General features: G+C 42.7%; 1 long non-coding RNA gene across 2 annotated transcripts in view; it reads right to left on the bottom strand.

Annotated features, from left to right (window-relative positions):
- LOC142152964 (uncharacterized) overlaps positions 1-20,063 on the bottom strand; it is a 56,811-nt gene that overhangs the window by 1,248 nt on the left and 35,500 nt on the right. The window contains exon 3 of one of the 2 annotated variants that reach the window (XR_012691419.1): positions 6,493-6,562. The exons of the other annotated variant lie outside the window; for it this stretch is intronic. This is a non-coding gene — a long non-coding RNA (uncharacterized LOC142152964). The remainder of the gene's footprint in view (positions 1-6,492; positions 6,563-20,063) is intronic. 2 annotated transcript variants of the gene reach the window in all.

The raw sequence follows: 20,063 nt of genomic DNA on the forward strand, positions 1-20,063 counted from the left end.
TGCCAAGATTGTTTTGGGGATATTTTGTCAGTCTTGAAATTAAGGCTAATATCGGGCTCTTTGGAAGCTTAGAAGGTCGCACAAGCAGCCCTTGAATTATGTCAAGTTGTCCATCACTGACCTAAAGAAACCATTAATCCTATTTTTAATGCAGTATTCAGGTGCTGTCATTCAGGTTTGAATGAACCCTAAAAGCAAATAAAATTAAAGTAGAATGATCTTTTTTTAAAAAATATCATGTTACTTGATTTTCAAGAATTATAATTTTTTGTCTGTGTGTTCTGCACATACCAGTAGACCTTTTCTTTGCAGTCAGTGAAGTTATGACATAGAGAAACTATTTGTTACATGGTCTCATTGATGTCTGTCCTGATTTCATGATTCTTTTGTAACTTTATACTTGAGCTCACCTCACCTTTATCTCACTCCTCTTTACCAGGTTTTGGTTATATTTTGTTTTTTTCAGCCAATGGCATGACCAGCTGTAATCTCTTATCTTGTGCTAGGATCTATTGCATTATCCTGTGTTCTTTTCCTTTTATTGTCTCCGCCTCTTGTAAAGACTGCCTAGTTGCTCTAGGTAGAATACCACTTCTTAGTGGAAATTGGGAAAGGAGTGGGCATTACTCACAGGTTCTCAAAATTGACCAATGAGAATCTTAATGCTGTATTTATTGTCGGTGATAAAAGAATCTAAACGGTGAATAGCAAATTATATTTCATATATAGATGGAAAGGTAGAAGCCATTGTTCAAACACAAAATTCTTGCTGGCTTGCAGCTACCTTTGTTTTCCAGCTACCACTATGCTATCCTGCTTAGTGGAATTCTGGATTGGACCAGGAAAGATGGTTTGAAGCAGTGGGAAGAGGTGGAGAATACCAATTTGGAAACATCTCTTCTCAAAAGATACCAAGGATTTCTCATCCCACAATAGGTCTGACTCTAGACTTCTGAAGGAGACTTAGATTTGGAAAGGTGTTGTCCTTACCAGGCTCACCCCTCATTTCCATAATTCACAATCCAGATTTCAAATCTAGCCTCAGTCCAGATGCATTTAGATTGTGGAATCAAGTGGGAGTGGTGCTAGTGGGAAGATTTACATAATTTCCTGAAATGCAGGAGACGTTCCTGCTTCCAGACCACGAGGTATAGAGATTCTCCTTTATAGTTTGAGGTTATTAGACTTTCCAATTTTGGAGAATCTGACTCCTTGCTTTTTTATACTCTCACTCTCTAATATCTCCATTTCTACATATGAGAGATCTTTACTGAAACACTTAACCCGGCCAGGGCTTTAATCCCAGTCCATTGGTGGTTCTGTTACATACCCACAATTTGAGATTGGTTCCACAGGATTGATGACACTGGATGATTTAATCCTCTAAACAGCAGACAAATACTTTGACTTTGTTTCGACTTGGTTTGAGTGGTTGAATTGCAAGGAATCCGGGCCTATATGGAGGCCCTTACAAAATCAAGTTCTTCTCCTGAAACCTAAGAGTATATTAATCTACTAGACCCTCTTCGTGTCCTTGAAAACCCCTCTGGGTCATTGCCAACTTCCCTCTAACTCTTTACCTGATAACTCTACCCTACCTTATCCAAGGCTGGCGCCTCACCAGCCCTTTACGTCACACAAGTCTTTCCATCAATCCAGATCACAAGCCTACTCTTCTACAACCACTTATCCACCTTATAAATCTAAAACTAAAACCATATGATGGATAAACTGAAGCATCATAAGTGATACGTAAATATGATCTCTCCAGAGGTCTCTGACCAATGTTTGAAACATTTTCATCTTGTCTGCTTCTGCTATAAAGTTATCATCACAGGTCATTTTGTTAGTAGGTTGGAATAAGCTTAATATTGTTGTCCATGTTATGAAACAAGCTCCTGCCAGGAAGAGCTAGAATGGATGGCAAAAAGAATGGTCGACTTATACCTTCCATTATTAGTATTCTTTTACCCTGACTCATGAAATTAAAACACTTGAAATTACTTTTTAAATTTTTTAAAATTTTACATTTTTATTTGCACATTGGCAAATAATATCTTGGTTGAAGAAAAGTATTGTAAAATGCTTGAGTGGTCTCACTACAATTTTTTTGTGGAATAAAATGACTCCTCTTAATGTTTTTACATTGGAGATTATCACTCTTAATAATCATCATCATCTATTTATATATCGCCACTAATTTCACAGCGCTGTACAAAGAACTCATTCACATCAGTCCTTGCCCCATTGGAGCTTGCAATCTAAGTCCACTAACATACACATACAGACCGTGAGAGACTAAGGGCAATTTAATAGCAGCCAATTAACCTATCAGTATGGTTTTGGAGTGTGGGAGGCAACCGGAGCACCCGGAGGAAACCCACGCAAACACAGGGAGAATATACAAACTCCACACAGATAAGGCCATGATCTGGAATCGAACTCATGACCCCAGTGCTGTGAGGCAGAAGTGCTAACCACTAAGCCACCGTGCTTAGTGCCTGGTGACAGAAACTTGGCTGAAGTCCTTTATGTGTTTTTCATCTGCCAATAAATAAAGATTTGTTTTGTCATGGTGACAATATCATAATCTACCTGCTTGTTTTATGATGGGCAACAGATCAAGCCCAAATGTTATATTGGACCGTCGATTATAGTTAAAGTGTATCCTACCATAGGATGTCTTCTTGCAGTGATTGTCTGTATTCCGCAGTGAATACAAGATGCTGACAATTAATTCCAATTGCTGGCGTCTTTAGATCCCTGTCCGATATACTACAGAATTTTGCAGCAGACATTCTCTGATCTGCCAGATTACTGGATTACAGTAAAGTAGTGTTCAGAGCTTTGCAACTGCCAAGTGCTTGTTTTCAATGGATTTAAGTACAGTACAGCAGAGGGAGCTACAGAATTTCAAACAAAATCTCCTCTATAGATGCGTGCGAAGACTAAAAAGACACCATTGAGGACAAAGGGCCATGTATACTAATCTGTAACTCAACTTCATAGGGCTGCGAGCATAGGATGTGTGCTTGAGGCAGGGTTCACGTTATGGGGCGTAAAATGAACTTGTGTTGTGCATTTCGAGGAATGGTTTTGTAGGGAATTTGCTGTGATCTAGCATTATGAATGTGCCAGATATATGATGATTTCTGTAGGAATTATGTTATCTGCCAACTGTAAAGTCTGATATGGCTACTGTTATGGTATGTATTTATTTAGTAGACTATACTCAAGCATTGTTGCCAATTGTTCCCAATTTGCAGAGGTAGTGACACGTTTTTAAGATTTCCCCCTTGAATTTTAGACTTCTGAAAGTGTTTTTAAAGGTATTCTCTTTTAACAGTACCCGTCCTGGTTATGTATGTTGTATGTAATTCTTCAAACTTCTTGGCTGCCAATACTTATTCTACATATTCTGTATAATGTAAGATTTATAAGAGTGTATATAAAATGAGGGGATTGTACTATTATATCCAGTATCTGTGTGATTTTTGCCCCCCCTAACATGCCTCACCTAAAGTACTTAGATCACACCCAGAGCTGCCAAGAGGAATTCAGGACCCCATACAACAAATTCATGGGGCCCTCCTTATAGTCGAGCACGCTAAAAAATGTGGGTGTGGTCATACAATTAAGGGCGTGGCAATGCGCCATTGGGGCATGGTTAACAGGTCAAAATCAATAGGCCCTGAATTCGCCGGAGCATGACATATGTCCAAGCACTTCTGACTTTCAGGACATCTAGCACCACAGTGTAGTATAGAAAGAATGCATTATGTACAGAAATAGTTCAATCATGGCCTGCACCTTACATTGGGCACAACACTCACCAAAAAATGGCATTGTCCCTACTAGTGTGGAGATGGTGCCCGAGAAGCGGGCGAAGGTACCCGCCATCGCTGTGTCCCTGGAGGGACAGAAGACGTTCCTGGCGCCCGTGAAGGGGGTGAAGAGTCTCCTGGTAGCTGAGCCCTGCAAGTGGGTGAAGAAAGAAGAGGAGAAGAACTTACCCGTCCATCGATCCAGCGGCGGTGAGTATGCCTTTCTTCCTGCAGGTCCCGTGCGCGGGGGAAGGATGAGCCAATCAGGGCTCATCTTTCCCCGCTGGCCAATCAGCGGCCGGATGCGCGAGCCAATCGCGGCTCTCGCCCGGCCATTCAAAAGATTGGCGCCGACGCGAGCCAATCAGCGCTCGCGCCGGCTGATGACGTCACGCCGGCGACTATATAAGTCGCCGGGTGGCGCCATTTTGCCAGAAGTCCGTCGGCGGAGAAGAGGAAGGACGTCTCTTCAAGACGTCCAGCAATAGGACCAGCGGCAGCGGCGGCAGGGGGCCCTTGTAAGGGCCGTGAGCTACCCTGCCGCCCGAAGACTACAAGCAAGCGGTGATCGCCGGCGGGGAGCCCTTGTCAGGGCTGAGAGCGCCCCCGCCCCAGCAGCAACAGGAGATCCAGCGCCGAACCGGAGAAGAGGCGCCGCCGGCTGGAGGGTCTGGAAGACCCGGAGAAAGAAGCAGAAGACGGCGTGGCAAGCTGAGATTCCTGCGCAGAGCAGGTAAGTGACTCAGCCTTAATTCGGGCACAAGGCCCGGGGCCACGGTCGGGCACAAGGCCCGTTGGCACGGTAAATTAGGGGCACAAGGCCCAGGGACCTGGGCACTAGGCCCCGATAAAGTTAGTGGGCCAGTAGGCCATTGTATTGATATAGAAGGGGACAAGCCCCTATTAGTTAGACAGGGGGCGTGGGAGCCCCAGTTACAAGGGCACAAGGCCCTTAGGTAGTGAGTGGCCTAGAGGCCATAGGAAGGCCACAGGGCCTGGTTAGGGGCTGGTAGCCCGTAGGCTATTAAGGGCACAAGGCCCTCAGTTAGTTAGGGAGGCCTCAGGCAGGGGCTAGGACCCCTAGGTAGTAGGGCATAAGGCCCTAGTGAGTGGGCTCAGAGCCCTGAGTTAGAGAGGGGGCTGAGGTCCATGAAACAGAGCAGAAGGCTCTGTGTGTAGCTGGGCAGAGACCCATGGTGTGTAGGGTATAAGGCCCTGGTGGTGTGTGGTAGAGGCGTGGGAGCCTCGTGAGTGTAGGCGCGGTCCTGTGTGAGGTGAGCACACGTAGTTAGGAGGTACAGTAGAGCGGAGGCTCCTGTGGTGCTGTAGCAACCTGCTGGTTGGCTAACAGCGGTGTGCTCGGGTAAGTAGCGTGCAAAGTACCGTATACTGTATTTATTCTGTCTGTGCGGCGAGTGTAGTTTACATTACGGTATTTTGGGGTGTGCTACATAACTGTGTCCAGGGGCAAGACGTCAGGCCCCCATTAAAGGTAGGCTCTTGTTCCCTGTGTTTCCTGTGCTAACCCGTGCTGTGGGGACAAGTGTAGTTACCAGCATACACATAGTCAGGGGAGAACACACGTAGTTTCCCTGTCCCTTAGGTCCCCGGGGTCACACTGGTACCCAGAGGGGGTGGCTGAGTGAGTCGGTGGCAGTGCAGCACACCTTGAGGCAGTTCCAGGGGCGGCCGTGGTTCTGATCAAGGGTCCTCAAGGCCGGTTCCGTGCAGGTGGACCTGTGGTTCCGGACGTAGGGACACGTGTGAGATACCCGAGTACAGGCAGTCGGGCGGTTCAGTTCGATCGGCTGTTCCGTGCGGCAGTCGGCCCGCGGGTTATTGTGCTGTTCTACTGAGCCTCAGCCGGGCTTAAAGAACCGGTCCTTAGGGTCCGTGGGTGACCCCATAGCAAGAAGGCAGCTTCTTGGTACGACCTGGGTGAGGGGGTTAGGAACCGCCCTCCGGTTTAGGCTGTAAACACCAGCTGGTGTTCCCCGTAGCGTGTAAGTGAGCAGTTCCGTTAGTGCACCACACCTAGTTAGTCATAGTGGTTTGACTTAGTTGCGTTGCCGACCATTAGAACGTTGTTGGGGTCGGGTCGCTGTTGTAGCCAGTCCAGTTTTGTGGGTGCCATCTTAGTCTCACTGAGAGCGTAGAGGGAGGCTGTGTGTTCTTGTCATCCGCAGGAGTCGGGAAGGTGCAGGAGAACCGGATCGGAAGTGGGAGTGTCCCGGTGAGTATCACGCTCGATTCCCCCTTTCGGTTAGGCCCTCACCGGCAGGTGTGTGAGGTACTTGAGGCGGGATTAGTCCTCGGACTGGTCTTGGCCTTCAGTGCCTGTAGTCCCCCGCGTCTTGGCAAGAACAAAGTGAGGAGGCGGCAAGGAGCTTGGACTGACTGTGCCCTTGTTCTTTGCCGTAGTCTCGGACAGCCCTTACCTGGTAGGCACGGCCGTAATCTCTGTCTCTATCTTAGAGGGACGTGATTGGAGGTGACTGCGGCTGCGGATCTGCTGGGATAGGATCGCAGCTGGGAAATCGGAAGCGGACTGGAGGTGACCATCGTTTACAAGGTGAGTTCTTTTGTGTTGCGTCTGTCCCTGTCTTTCCCCGCAGGGGGCGTTACACTAGAATCACAACATTTCACAGACTCTCCTGCTCTCACCTACCTGTTCTTCTCACTTTCACCACCTGTGGCTGCTGGTTTCTTTAGTTGCGGCTTGTCTGGATCCTGGAATGCTGGGGGCCCTATTTGGGAAAAAGAATGGCTACATTTAGATAATTCCAAACAACCCCGGCATTAAATCAATACCACCATTATGAAGAGAATGACCTGCTCAGATGTACTTTTCCAGAAGGACCTCACAATCACTTTGAATGCAGTTTGCTGGAGGTCTGAGGGACAGGAGCTAAATCACTTGTTTTCTGCCCATCCATGGGTCCTGTTGGCTATCTGTGATAATGCCCAACGACAGTGGTACACACGTAAGCTAACAACCGCCTTTAGGACATAAAATAATTTAGTTAATTAGTTATAGCTCCTTCGCCCATAGTAAATATATTGGAGTCGGTCAGCAAGTGCTTGTTTTTTTTTTTTAATTACTCACACAGAAACAACTGGCAACTTGTCATTAAACACTAAGGGGGGAATTCAGTTGGCCGCGTTACTGTAAAAAGTAACGTGGCCTGTGCACTATTGCTGTTATTACGGTAATAGTGTGCTGAAATATGGCAGCATGGTGGCTTAGTGGTTAGCAGTTCTGCCTCACAGCACTAGGATCATGTGTTCGATTCCCGACCACGGCCTTATCTGTGTGGAGTTTCTATATTCTCCCTGTGTTTGCGTGGGTTTTCGCTGGGTGCTCCGGTTACCTCCCACACTCCAAAAACATACTTGCAACTATCCTTTGTTCCCCACATCAACTCTATATTTACATCATGTTACATACAATATATCTCACCCAAGACACTGCAAAAACTTTAATTCATGCACTCATCATCTCCCGCATCGACTATTGTAATTCCCTCCTTACTGGTCTTCCCAAAATCAGACTTGAGCCCCTACAATCTATTTTTGCACGCTAGATTGATTTTCCTTGCAAATCGTTTTGCATCTGTCAGTCTCTACATTGGTTGCTTGTTTTTCAACTAATCCAATATAAAATTCTTCTACTAAAATACAAGGCCATCAACAAAATTGGGCCGTCATACATTTCCTCACTTGTCCCAAAATATCTCCCAACTCGACACCTCCATTCTGCACAAGATCTGCGTCTCTCTTCCACTCTCATCACATCCTCCCATTCCCGGTTACAGGACTTTTCTCGGGCTGCACTGACTTTATGGAATTCCCTCCCTCGCACCACAAGACTTTCCTCTAGTCTTCAAGCGTTCTCTGGAAACCCACCTCTTCAGGCAAGCTTATAGTATTCCTCTGTCACCCTCTTAATCTCCCTAGTTTACCCTAGTTTACCCTATTACCACCCTCTACACAGCTAACACAAGACAACAACCCTCTGTCCAACATAGTTGTGTGACTGAGCACACAGCCCACTAAATACTTTGTAACTTTTGCATTCTAGCTGGACAAACATTCAATATGATGTAGCACGTGCCCTTGTGTATCAAACCATTGTCCCATAGATTGTAAGGTTGTGAGCAGGGCCCTCTTACCTCTACGTATGTATGTATTACTCAGTATTGTTTCTTTACTGACGCCAATGTGTTCACTTACATTAAGCGCAAATAAGTGGAGCTGGCGGAGTCTGAGAAGCACAGAAATGCGCGCTCTCCCAATCACTCATGTAAGTGTTTAAGCGGTCAATAGAACCAATGGGCTTCTTTCACATACCCATTTACATGCTTTGATTAGTGTTAAAAATAGTAAGTAAACATGTATCTTAATGCCAGTTGATGCCATTTCCTTAAGGAAAATTATTTTATCAACTTACAAAAAAAATTCTGTTTAGTCATGTACCCCTGGTGTACTACAATCTAATATACTAATAATGTTTTTATTATTATTTTATATACCAAAAGATTTTAGATTTCTAATGCGTTATTACTGTTTGTTCCCAATTGTAAAGCGCTACGGAATCTGCTGGCGCTATATAGATAAATGATGATGATGATATATATATTATATATCATTTATGTTTATTTTATCAAAAATATTACTATTATATTCTAATATATTTATCGTATATTTATAAATCAAATATTTATCCGTTAATAAAACCAGTGTCTGCTATTGATATATGTTTTGTGTTTGTCCGATATGTGTTATTACAACTTTGCACGCACATTTTGTGTTAGAGGGGGTTGTGGAAGATTTCTGTAGGCAGGTGGGAGTTGGGGAAAATAATTTGTTCTCACCACTTGTCACTTGAAAGATGTATTATAAGTTTATGCTACAAGTTCTAGTGGTGGAGCATTACACAGATCAGTACAGTTAGTACATTACACTGTGTGCAGTCTGCAGAGCTCAAGGTTATGCTGCCGGAACAATGAATTGTCAGGCTATAAATCAGATAGAGTATAGCAACTGTGTGAATGTGTGAGATCACTCTGTGTTTAGTACAGGGACTGTATTAAAGCATGGTTTTTTTTCTCAACATTTTTTAATTTGGTTTTCAGTAGCTCATAGTCCCAATTTTAGCATCAACCGGCGGGGTCTTTGCTTAGGACACAGTTTATCTGTCATCTCACTGTACATGTCAATATATATATATATATATATATATATATATATATATCTGGAAAAACATTTTTAGCCAATTGCTTTGGTGAGATAGAATGTTATGGTTCCACTTAAGATAGAGCTGTGTATCTTCAAATGAATTTCATTGATTGGTTATGTATATGCCCTTCTGTGTGTGTGAAATTTAAGGCTGATTACCCACTTGTGTTAAACATTATAATCATCATTTATTTATATAGTGCTACTAATTCCGCTGCGCTGTACAGAGAACTCGTTCACATTAGTCCCTGCCCCAATGGAGCTTGCAGTCTAAATTCCATAACACACACACACAGACACACAGATGAGGGTCAATTTAATAGCAGCCAATTAACCTACCAGTATGTTTTTGGAGTGTGGGAGGAAACCGGAGCACCCGGAGGAAACCCACGCAAACACGGGGAGAACATACAAACTCCACACAGATAAGGCCATGGTCGGGAATCAAGCTCATGACTGGCTGAGAGGCAGAAGTGATAACCACTAAGCCACCGTGCTGCTCCAAACATTACTTACATTGCATCAGTGGCGAAACTACCATTGATGCAGCAGGGGCAGTTCATCTGGGCCTATGGAGATAATGGGGCCTGCTGCACAGGGAACTAGCGAGCTGTGGGCCCCGGTTCCCTCCTCCCTGCTTCCCTGCACCGGGGCCAACAGCTCATAAGGTCCGCCTTTGCACTGCATGTTGACGTGTGGTGTTAATAAGCTCTTGCGGTCGGGTGGGGGCAACAACGGACACTTTACTGACACTAATGCCTTCACTTACATTAAGCGCAAATAAGTGGAGCTGGCGGAGTCTGAGAAGCACAGCAATGCACATTCTCCCAACCGCTCACGCAAGTGTTTAAGCGGTCAATAGAACCAATGGGCTTATTTCCCATACCCATTTACATGCTTAGAGTAGTGTTAAAAATGGTTAGTTAAAGCATGTAACTTTATGCCATTTCCTTATGGAAAATTATTTTATCAACTTATATGTGATAACAGGGCATCTCTGACCAAGTAAAGATGACAATAACAGAATAAATATTGCGCCAGGAATAGTACCTCCACAATACTAGTTAAGTCGTTTCCCCATGAGGTACTATTATTACCGTATAGCATAGGCAAACCGAGGGGTGGGGGTTTCCTAGTGCCCGGAGACCCCTCTCCGAGCCTGGGGCACTGTATAATTCAGGTGGCTGGACCCTGCCCCCGCTTCACACAGCTCTGCTTGAAAAGGGAGAGCTGCGTGCACCTAACAGTACTGCACGCAGCAATGCCCATGTATATTATGGGGATAGGGAGAGTTGGAGAGCAGCCAAGCACTGTCTAATATTATAGCCACGCCCCCATGCATGCTGGTCATGCCCACTGGCGGTGTGGTGTGGAAATTCCCCTCTACAAATCCTGCGTTTGCCCCTGGTATAGGGCAAAACAAAAAAAAGTCAGATGGACCGGGAATTTCCCCGTTCATAACTCAGCCCCTATTTGTGTGCTGAACAACATAATGTATGGTATTGCTGCAGTGATAGAGCAGATGGCATGGTACAGTCAGCATTATAATCAACACAAGGCTGTTTGCCATAAACCGTCTTGCTGTATACATAAACATGTTTAAAGAAACCTTTTGTTTTATCAGTAGTTTACTTGTTTCACATACCAACGATAGCGGTTCACAAATTACAGCCCTGAGTATCAACAGACAGGTCCACATCTTCTAAATGTATCCACTTGATTAACCCACCTGGAATATCATCACCTTCTGTTCTGTTTGCAAGCCCAGAGGTTTGTTAATGAGAACCTCTTATCTATTCCCCCTGGTCTATGCCCAGACCATCAAATATAGAAATTAGGGATTGGATCTACTGGACCTCTGGCATCTGTACCAGCTGTAGTAACATCTGTGTAGCCCAAATTAGTAAATTTAAATTGATCATTACATAATTATCATTACATAGAGGGAGAGGGGAAAAAAAGTACATTTTATTTACACTTTTTCACTGTTTCATCAAGGCTACAAATGTACACAATTTAAAATGTAAAAATTATTTTAACAGTCCTGGGGAAAAACATTCTTTATTGCACTTTGATTCAGCACAGTACGTCTATTATTGAGAACTGCATGGGAGAAATGTGTATCTATTTTCCTTTGGTAGTTGCAATGTACATTTAACTGGATGTGATGTTGTAGCTGTTACAATCTACGCTTGTTGCCAGTAAACCCTTTCTATAGAGAGCAAAAAATATTGTAACATTTCTAGCAATGCAATCATATAATTGACAATGGATTTTCTATCTAATTGCTGTAAAAAGCATGTTCCTGAACTGCCATAACTCTCTTGTTTCCATCTCATATATCATCATCATCTATTTGTATAGCGCCACTAATTCTGCAGCGCTGTACAGAGAACTCACCCACATCAGTCCCTGCCCCATTGGAGCTTACAATCTAAATTTCCTAACACACACACAGACTAGGGTCAATTTTTTGATAGTGACCAATTAACCTACCAGTATGTTTTTGGATTGTTGGAGGAAACCGGAGCACCCGGAGGAAACCCACGCAAACATGGGGAGAACATACAAACTCCACACAGATAAGGCCATGGTCGGGAATCAAACTCATGACCCCAGTGCTGTGCGGCAGAAGTGCTAACCACTGAGCCACCATGCTGCCCATCTCATATATCATCATTATCATCTATTTTTATAGCGCCACTAATTCTGCAGCGCTATACAGAGAACTCACATCAGTTCCTGCTCCAATGGAGCTTACAGTCTAAATTCCCTAACACACACACAGACCAAGGTCAATTTGATAGCAGCCAATTAACCTACCAGTATGTTTTTTGAGTGTGGGAGGAAACCCACGCAAACACAGGGAGAAAACACAAACTCCACACAGATGAGGCCATGGTCGGGAATCAAACTCAAGACCCCAGTGCTGTGAGGCAGAGGTGCTAACCACTGAGCCACCGTGCTGCCTATATAGTTATATTATATATATTTACATTTCCAAATATGTTCCGCTCCCATTTATCATTTCCCTCATATGGTGGGCATGCTGTTTTGTCTCCCACTACAGAGATGAGTACATTGCTCCTTGCTTCTCTAGTGTCATTACACAGAGGCCCTGATTCATATAACAAACTCACTTGCCTTGATCACTTTATGCCTGTATGTAGTGGCGTTGGGATATAATTAGATACTCTTAGGTCCCACAGCAATAACTACTACTGGACACCTAGCTCAACACTTTACACTAATTTCTACTGGTTTACAAGTCTCCTGTTTAATAAAATGTGTAACATATGATGATGAGACACCATAAATTGCATCCAGTATTAGGAGAATTAGTGCTATACAATTGTAGAGAGCCCGACTGTCCCTAATTACCAGCAACAATGATAGGTTGTGAAGATTTGTCTCTAGAGATTTATGTGTTTATAAGTGTTTAATAATGAACAATATTTTAGTATTGTTTCCCTTGTTCTGTTTGCTATGTGCAGTTGTCAGTATCGTTGTTGTCCTGGATATTGTATAAATGTTAATTTAGATACAAGTATCATCGTATTATAATTTGTCCTATTTCCAAGACATGCTGGATAAATGCAGTGTATTATATCTGTATAGAGTATAATAGAAGTGTGTTATAATTATATCTAGGAGTCAGATCATGTTGGATAGTTCTAATGTACAAGGTCTGTGGCTTTCCAGGGGGTAAATTTATCAAGCTGCAGGTTTGAAAATGTGGAGATGTCGCCTATAGCAACCAATCAGATGCTAGTTGCCATTTTGTAGAATGTATTAAATAAATGATAATTAGCATCAGATTGGTTGGTTGCTATAGGCAACATCTCCACTTTTTCAAACCCGCAGCTTGATAAATTTACCCCTAGGTGTTTTGAATCTACAAATCCCAGCATGCCCTGCCAGCTAACAGGTGGCTATCTACAGGCAATGCATGCTGGGACTTGTATTTTCACAACATCTGGAGAGCCACAGGTTGGCCAGGCCTGGTATAGAGTACATTTGTTCTATGTCCTGATATTTGGGGAAGTAGAGTGTGTGTGTTTTTGTGGTAGAGAATATAGATGGTAAGCTGCAATGTGGTAGCGGCTAATGTGAATCATTACTATTCCCCGTGCGTGGAATAATATGGTGGCGCTATGTAAATAAATGTAAATGATAAGCAAATGTCTTTATTACATGTCTCTCTTTTGGATGTTTATAGCTTTTTATTGTCTTGATCAGAGTGTGGATAGAAAAGGCACTTTCCCACAGATGTGCAATTGGAAGACACACGGCTAGATTTACTAAACGGCGGGTTTGAAAAAGTGGAGATGTTGCCTATAGCAACCAATCGGATTCTAGGTTTCATTTTGTAGAATGCACTAAATAAATGAAAGCTAGAATCTGGTTGGTTGCTATAGGCAACATCTTTACTTTTTCAAAAACGCGGTTTAATAAATATACCCCATAATATGTACCATTAAAGTGTCGGACAAGACCAGATCAGAATTTTTGTGGGGAGAAAAGGTATGTGCACCCTCCTTCAAAGCAGGGATCTTCCCCATAAATGTGACCTCTCTTACGATTTGTTTCATTGAAATAATTTCAGCTTGCAAAATGAGATCTCCATTTTCCGCTTCAGTGCATTTGTTAGCAAGGAAAGCGCTATGGAATTTGCTGGTGCTATATAAATAAATGATGATGATGATGATTCCCCCAATTAGCCAAACTCCTCCCATAGGCCCTATGCAATCTTTAGCAACGCTGCCAGGGGCTGGCTGACAAATTTTAGCCCACGGGGTGAGACTCGGCTCAGCAGCCTATTCGGAATATTTCAAAGGGAAAAAATGCTGGTATCCCTGTGACCCAGCCCAAGGTAGTCCACTATGGGACCGGTACAGATGCCCCTCTGTCCCCAAGCCTCTGAATGCTGCCTTATATTACTCTGTAAAAAAAATGTGTAATTCCACAAAAGTAGGTGCATGACCTCACAAAACAGCATTTACTCTGTGTTTGTCATGGCTCGTAAATGACACTTGGTGCTAGAAAAATAATGAAAAATATAAAACAAAATTGTTTTAGCTGTCGGCAGTGAAAAGGTTACACCGTGACAATCTGGCACTGAATAATGGCAGATAAGACGCTGGTTGTAACAGGTCACAAGGTGGCTTCCTCTCCACTCACTCAAACAGCGTGAAGCAAATGCAAAAAACAGTTGTATTTTGGGAGAGCACAGATTAGGTTATATTCCTAGTGGCAGCTACAGAGAAACCAAGAAGAGACCAAACAGCGGGCGACATAATGACAATTACTGTCTAAGCTGGAGCCAAGGAGAAAAGGACAGAGGACCAGCGCTAGGTAGAGGAAGAGGAAACAGATTAGATACAGCGTGTAAATGGCACAGCTCAATCTCTGTTCACATTCTGGAGTCAGTGATATTTTAGGGGCCTCATCCATACTTATAGGGGGTCGGCTGCGAGGGTGTAAAGACTCTCACATTTATGTTGTTTTTTTACCTGGATTATATGTTTTATTGTAAGGAAACCTGATGAATTCCTGATTTAGGCTGGCGTCACACAGGAGTTTTAGAACGGACCGTCTTTCTAACCAGAAAAATGCTCCTTTTGAGCTCCAAGAGCCGTCCATCTTTATTTTTGAACCAATAATGTTTTCATTTTTTATTTTTACATTATAAGCAGAAAAAACAGCAAACAAATACTATTGGCACTGTAGTCAGCGGCCAAGGGGGATACCCGCCTGTGTAAGTGCAGCTGAAATGCTCGATACCACCCTTATGGGAGGGCCTTGTAAGAAGCCAGCGCAAAGGGGTGGGATCCCCAGGGCATGGAGGTGCCAGGGGGCATGGAGGGCCCCTGTTATTGGTTGTGATATTTACGGATATGATTGGAGCTGATGCATGCGCTGCTGTTTCCTTTGCCACCTTTCAAAAGATTGATTTTACAATAAAGCAGTGACCTTTTTTTCACCAAACAAATCTCATGTCTTTATTTTAATGAAAAGGGCGGTGGGTTGTAAGAAAGGAGGGCATCAGGCGTTAGAAAAATCCTGTTTAAATCTATATAGGTTAGATAAAAGAGAATAGAGACTGGAAAGAGATAAGGACATGTATAACTGAGCCTATATGAGAGGTCAGAAGGGGCCAGTATATGGTCGGATTAGCAGGGTGGAAAGGCTTCTAGTGCATCGGGAGCTGAGCCTGGGGGCCCAGATATTTTAATATTGAGATATCAACTTTTTTCATCCGGGAGATATGAATGACTCTATGAACTGTGGTATGGATCCTAGTGTCTGCCCACATAACTCCTGCTAGACTTGTGCTGTGTTTGTCAAGGTCACTTGGCCACAATCCGAGTAGATAGTGAGAACCTGATGAGGCTAAATCTGTTGCCTTGTAGCACATATACCAGATGGGAGAGGCATTGCCTAGTATCTTACATTCCCAAAACAGGGAAACGCTGGTAATTGCCAATAAAAAAGTTAGTAAGTGGTTTACTCAAACAAATGCCAAAACTTCCCTAATAATACACGCAAAATAGGATTCCAAGTGTTTTGCTAACATGAGTTGTCCTGCTTTGAGAAGGTCTTTGATCAAGTACCCTCCATGGCATAGCCAATCAAGGTGCCTCTGGATGTTTGTTCCAGAGGAGAGTATACTATCTACCAGGTCATCATCATCAGCTATTTATATAGTGCCACTGATTCCACAGCGCTGTACAAAGAACTCACACACATCAGTCCCTGCCCCATTGGAGTTTACAGTCTAAATTCCCTAACATACACTAGGGTCAATTTTTATAGCAGTCAATTAACCTACTAGTATGTTTTTGGAGTGTGGGAGGAAACTGGAGCACCCGGAGGAAAAGCAAGTGAGCATGGGGAGAACATACAAACTCCACACAGAAAAAGGGCAGGAATTGAACTCATGACCCCAGTGCTGAGAGGCAGAAGTGCTAACCCCTAAGTCACCGCGCTGCCCACCAGGTGAAAGGAGACCTCAATGACCATAACACAACTGTGGTTTGCAGGAGTTTTAGATTTCAGTAGGTGGGTTGTGGGAGAATGTAGAAGCACGTTGTGGGGTTGTTGTACTACAGTCTAAATGTCCAAACAGTGCTAACGAGTCCATCACAACATTGCTTCAAAGCACTTCAGCTACTAAAATGTGATGCACAAATTTAATATCAGAGGAATAACAGCCATATAGTGCAAATAAACGTCTATAGCACCATGATTAATTTCCCATCCACTGAGTAGTGGCTTGTTTTCTATGTATTTTCTTTATTTGTGTGAATCCACTTGACTTTTATAGTAAGTGAATTTACTTAACGATGGATGTCTGCATGAATGGCCAGGTAGCAGTACTCAAGGCATGTGTTTCCATAAAAATATATTATCCATTTGATTACATCCACAGTGAACGCGGGCATTGAGTGGTTCCAAAGTTGAGCCTCAGTAGACACAGCGGTGTGTACTCAGTGTGTATTGAGTGTGATCCATAAAATACAGCAAAAATACAAATGTAGAAAAAGCATTTAGTAATGACATATGAGAAAATATGACCTCCTCTTCCAATGGATCAATGAATATGATTTGTGTTTAGTCTCAGAATGTAGATTTGTTGGTCCAGATAGCTGATGGGTAGATGCATAGATCCAAGGTCCCGCTATGTTTGTTTTTGTAGTAAACAACTACTCAAAAGGTGAGCTGCTTTATTTAATATAAAATATACATGTAAATGCAGGTGTGTTTTGGTGTAATGGGATGTTGCCTATTTGGTAGCTTGGCATAAATTTAAATGAAATTCAATGGCGAATGTTAGCAATTACGCTCATGTAATTCCACTTAATCTCCCCAAGCCATGGTGTGTATATCAATCTTTCACTCTGTGGAGTCTATTTATTAATAGGTGTTGATGTGGGCAGCACGGTGGCTTAGTGGTTAGCACTTTTGCCTCACAGCACTGGGGTCATGAGTTCAATTCCCGACCATGGCCTTATCTGTGTGGAGTTTGAATGTTCTCCCCGTGTTTGTGTGGGTTTCCGGTTTCCTCCCACACTCCAAAAAAAAAACCATACTAGTAGGTTAATTGGTTGCTATTAAAATTGACCCTAGTCTCTCCCTCTTTGTCTGTCTGTGTATGTGTGTTTGTTAGGGAATTTAGACTGTAAGCTCCAATGGGGCAGGGACTGATGTGAATGAGTTCTCTGTACAGCGCTGCGGAATCAGTGGCGCTATATAAATAAATGATGATGATGATTATCACCACTTATCACAGCGATAAAAAAAAAAATCACCTATTGCCGCAATTTATGGATACAATCTTGCCGAGGGAGCTGAGCGGTACTTGGTTCGGAATGGTAAAGGTTACCTTACCAACCTCAGTGGATATGCCCATGCGCATTGTAACTGAAAGTCCAGACTTTATGGGGCATATTCAATTAGTTGTCGGGATCGCGGTAACGCACTGGTACGGGACGCGAAGGTAATCTGCGGCACCGCAATAAGGTTGATTTCCCTTCGTACCCCATAGGTTTGCGAAGGAAAATCTACATTATGCGGTACCGTCTTACCTTCGGTAGTGCGCACGCCGCACGTTACCGCGATCCGCCACCTAATTTAATATGCCCCTATGGGGAAAAAAATAAAATAAAAAATAGCCAAGGAAACCCGTCCATTCTTATCTTAACCACCGGCAGTACCCTGTGATCTATAGCAACAAAAGCCTATTGCCTTCGAAAACACCAATTTTCAATGGCCATAGGGTATTTCGCCCTATGATAAATATGCCCCATGTCTTGGACACTAATACATTTTATTGTATTTTATTGCTGTCCAATCATCAAAGTGTTGTTTTTGGTACCTTACGGATTGTGTTACAGTAACATGAACATGTCTGGAAACACATTGCTAGCAAACAGCAGATATAAAAACAGCTGTTATTTTGCAAGCTGCTCAGCTTACGTCTTTTATTACGGAAATAAAGGGCTTGTAACTCATCGACAGAGAAATATTAAAGAGGAGAGACAACACGTATAAATTGTGATGGATATGCGCATAAATAAATCCTTGAATCTCTGCTAAGTGAATGTCATTCTCATTTATTAACCCTTTTATCTAGATTACTGTGGCTCAAGTTGAATAGCTATGCTTCCCTGGCCTGACTAATTTATTAACACAATGTATGTGGGGCCAGGAAGGTGAAGGCTGTATCCATCTTGCTGTCGCCATGACACCTTAGTCAGGCTGCACATAATACCGTAGGAAGAAATATACCCTGGTAAGAAGTGAACCATACTAGGGCTATTCAATAAAATCACGCTATGCAAACAAATGTGCAACAGCCAATCCGATTCTAGCTATCACTTCTCTAGTGCAATATATATATATATATATATATATATATATATATATATATATATATATATATTTATAATATAGCTATTGATTACTGAACATTGGTGCATATAGCGCCATTTTATTAAATAGGACCCAGTATCTTTTCTGCCTATTTTCCCTAGTTGCCAACAAATTGTGTCCCGGGAGGTTCGGGAGGCAGGTGGGTGTGTAAAGGGCAGAGCTCGAAGAATTGAGTCGTTAGCCCCGCCCTCAAAGCCGTCATCACTTTCTTTGGCCAATAAAAATAGGGGGTGTGGCCACAATGACGCATACTCTGCACCACTAAGCCCCGCCCCCTCCTTTGAATTTGCAGAGCCGGACGAGAATCGGGAGAATTGCCTGTTCTCCCGGGAGTCCGGGACACTGACCCGAATTTCGGGAGTCTCCCGGACATTTCGGTAGAGTTGGCAAGTATGCTATTTTCATTTATCTTGTTAAGAGTCTAAGAGCCAAAATAGGAAAGCTGTTCATAGACATTAGGGCCTTATACGCAATAAGTAACACAATGCTGTTAATGCCTGTCATTATAGAGATCATTGACTACTAATGTATGACCTCTCACAAACAAAGGGCACGCAGAACTCAGGTCTGTCCTGCTCTTCAGTGAGCAGAGGGCATGTGATGTCATGAGTGGTATAACCAAACAATGGAGGCTAGAATGGCACTTGATCAAGAACTTCTGCAAACATAGGCCACCCCCAAGCAGGTTGAACACATGCAAAACATTATTTTAATTATAACAGTAGAGACTTATAGAATGACATATCTCCCAGATTTATTTTTTTTTTTTAAAAAAAAAATGAGTATCAGGACAAAATAAAACTTGTCCCGGAACTGACTAGAACCAGAACACGCTCGATCCGAAATCAGGATTGTCATGCAAAAAATCTAGATCATTGGGTGATATGGAATAATGTTACATACATGATAATAATATTAATTCCCACCTTCATATAAGTATCTTCCTAAACCTTATTACCACTTTTCAATTAAGTATTCCATTAAATATTGCAAACATATATATTTTTAAATATAGACAGACGGCCACCATTTTTCAATTACACATTAGGGTTTATTTACTAATCACCAATAATACATTTGCTTTAATTAGTTTGCCTTTCACTAGACGGATCAAAGCTAATTGCTGATTGATTACTATAATGTGCAAGTATACACCTGTGTTAGTTTGTTAACGAATGTAGCTAAAGAATTAAATGATTTTTTTTTTTGAGGCATAGGGGCTTGAATTAGGGACTAACCACTAGTTTTGAGTATGGTAGTGGTATGTCATATTTGTATATATTTTATTGGGTGGGGGTGGGTTGTTTTATTTTTAAATAAAAATAATAAAAATAAAAAAGGTATACATAAATGCTAAAAGATATTGATGATTGTCTTCTACAAAGTATACCTTTTGCATATACGTGTTTGTAGCGGAACAACGGATCCCTGCTGAGCGAGCAATTTTCAGTCCATTAAAGCATCAGGTTAAACAGGAGGGAATGAAAACGCTTATAGGAGCCCAGGTAGCTTTGTTAAGTAACAGATGCAGTGTGTATAAAAACATATGTCCCATTGTCTGCATGT

Source organism: Mixophyes fleayi, chromosome 4, assembly GCF_038048845.1.
Source record: "Mixophyes fleayi isolate aMixFle1 chromosome 4, aMixFle1.hap1, whole genome shotgun sequence".
Classification (NCBI taxonomy): Eukaryota; Metazoa; Chordata; class Amphibia; order Anura; family Limnodynastidae; genus Mixophyes; species Mixophyes fleayi.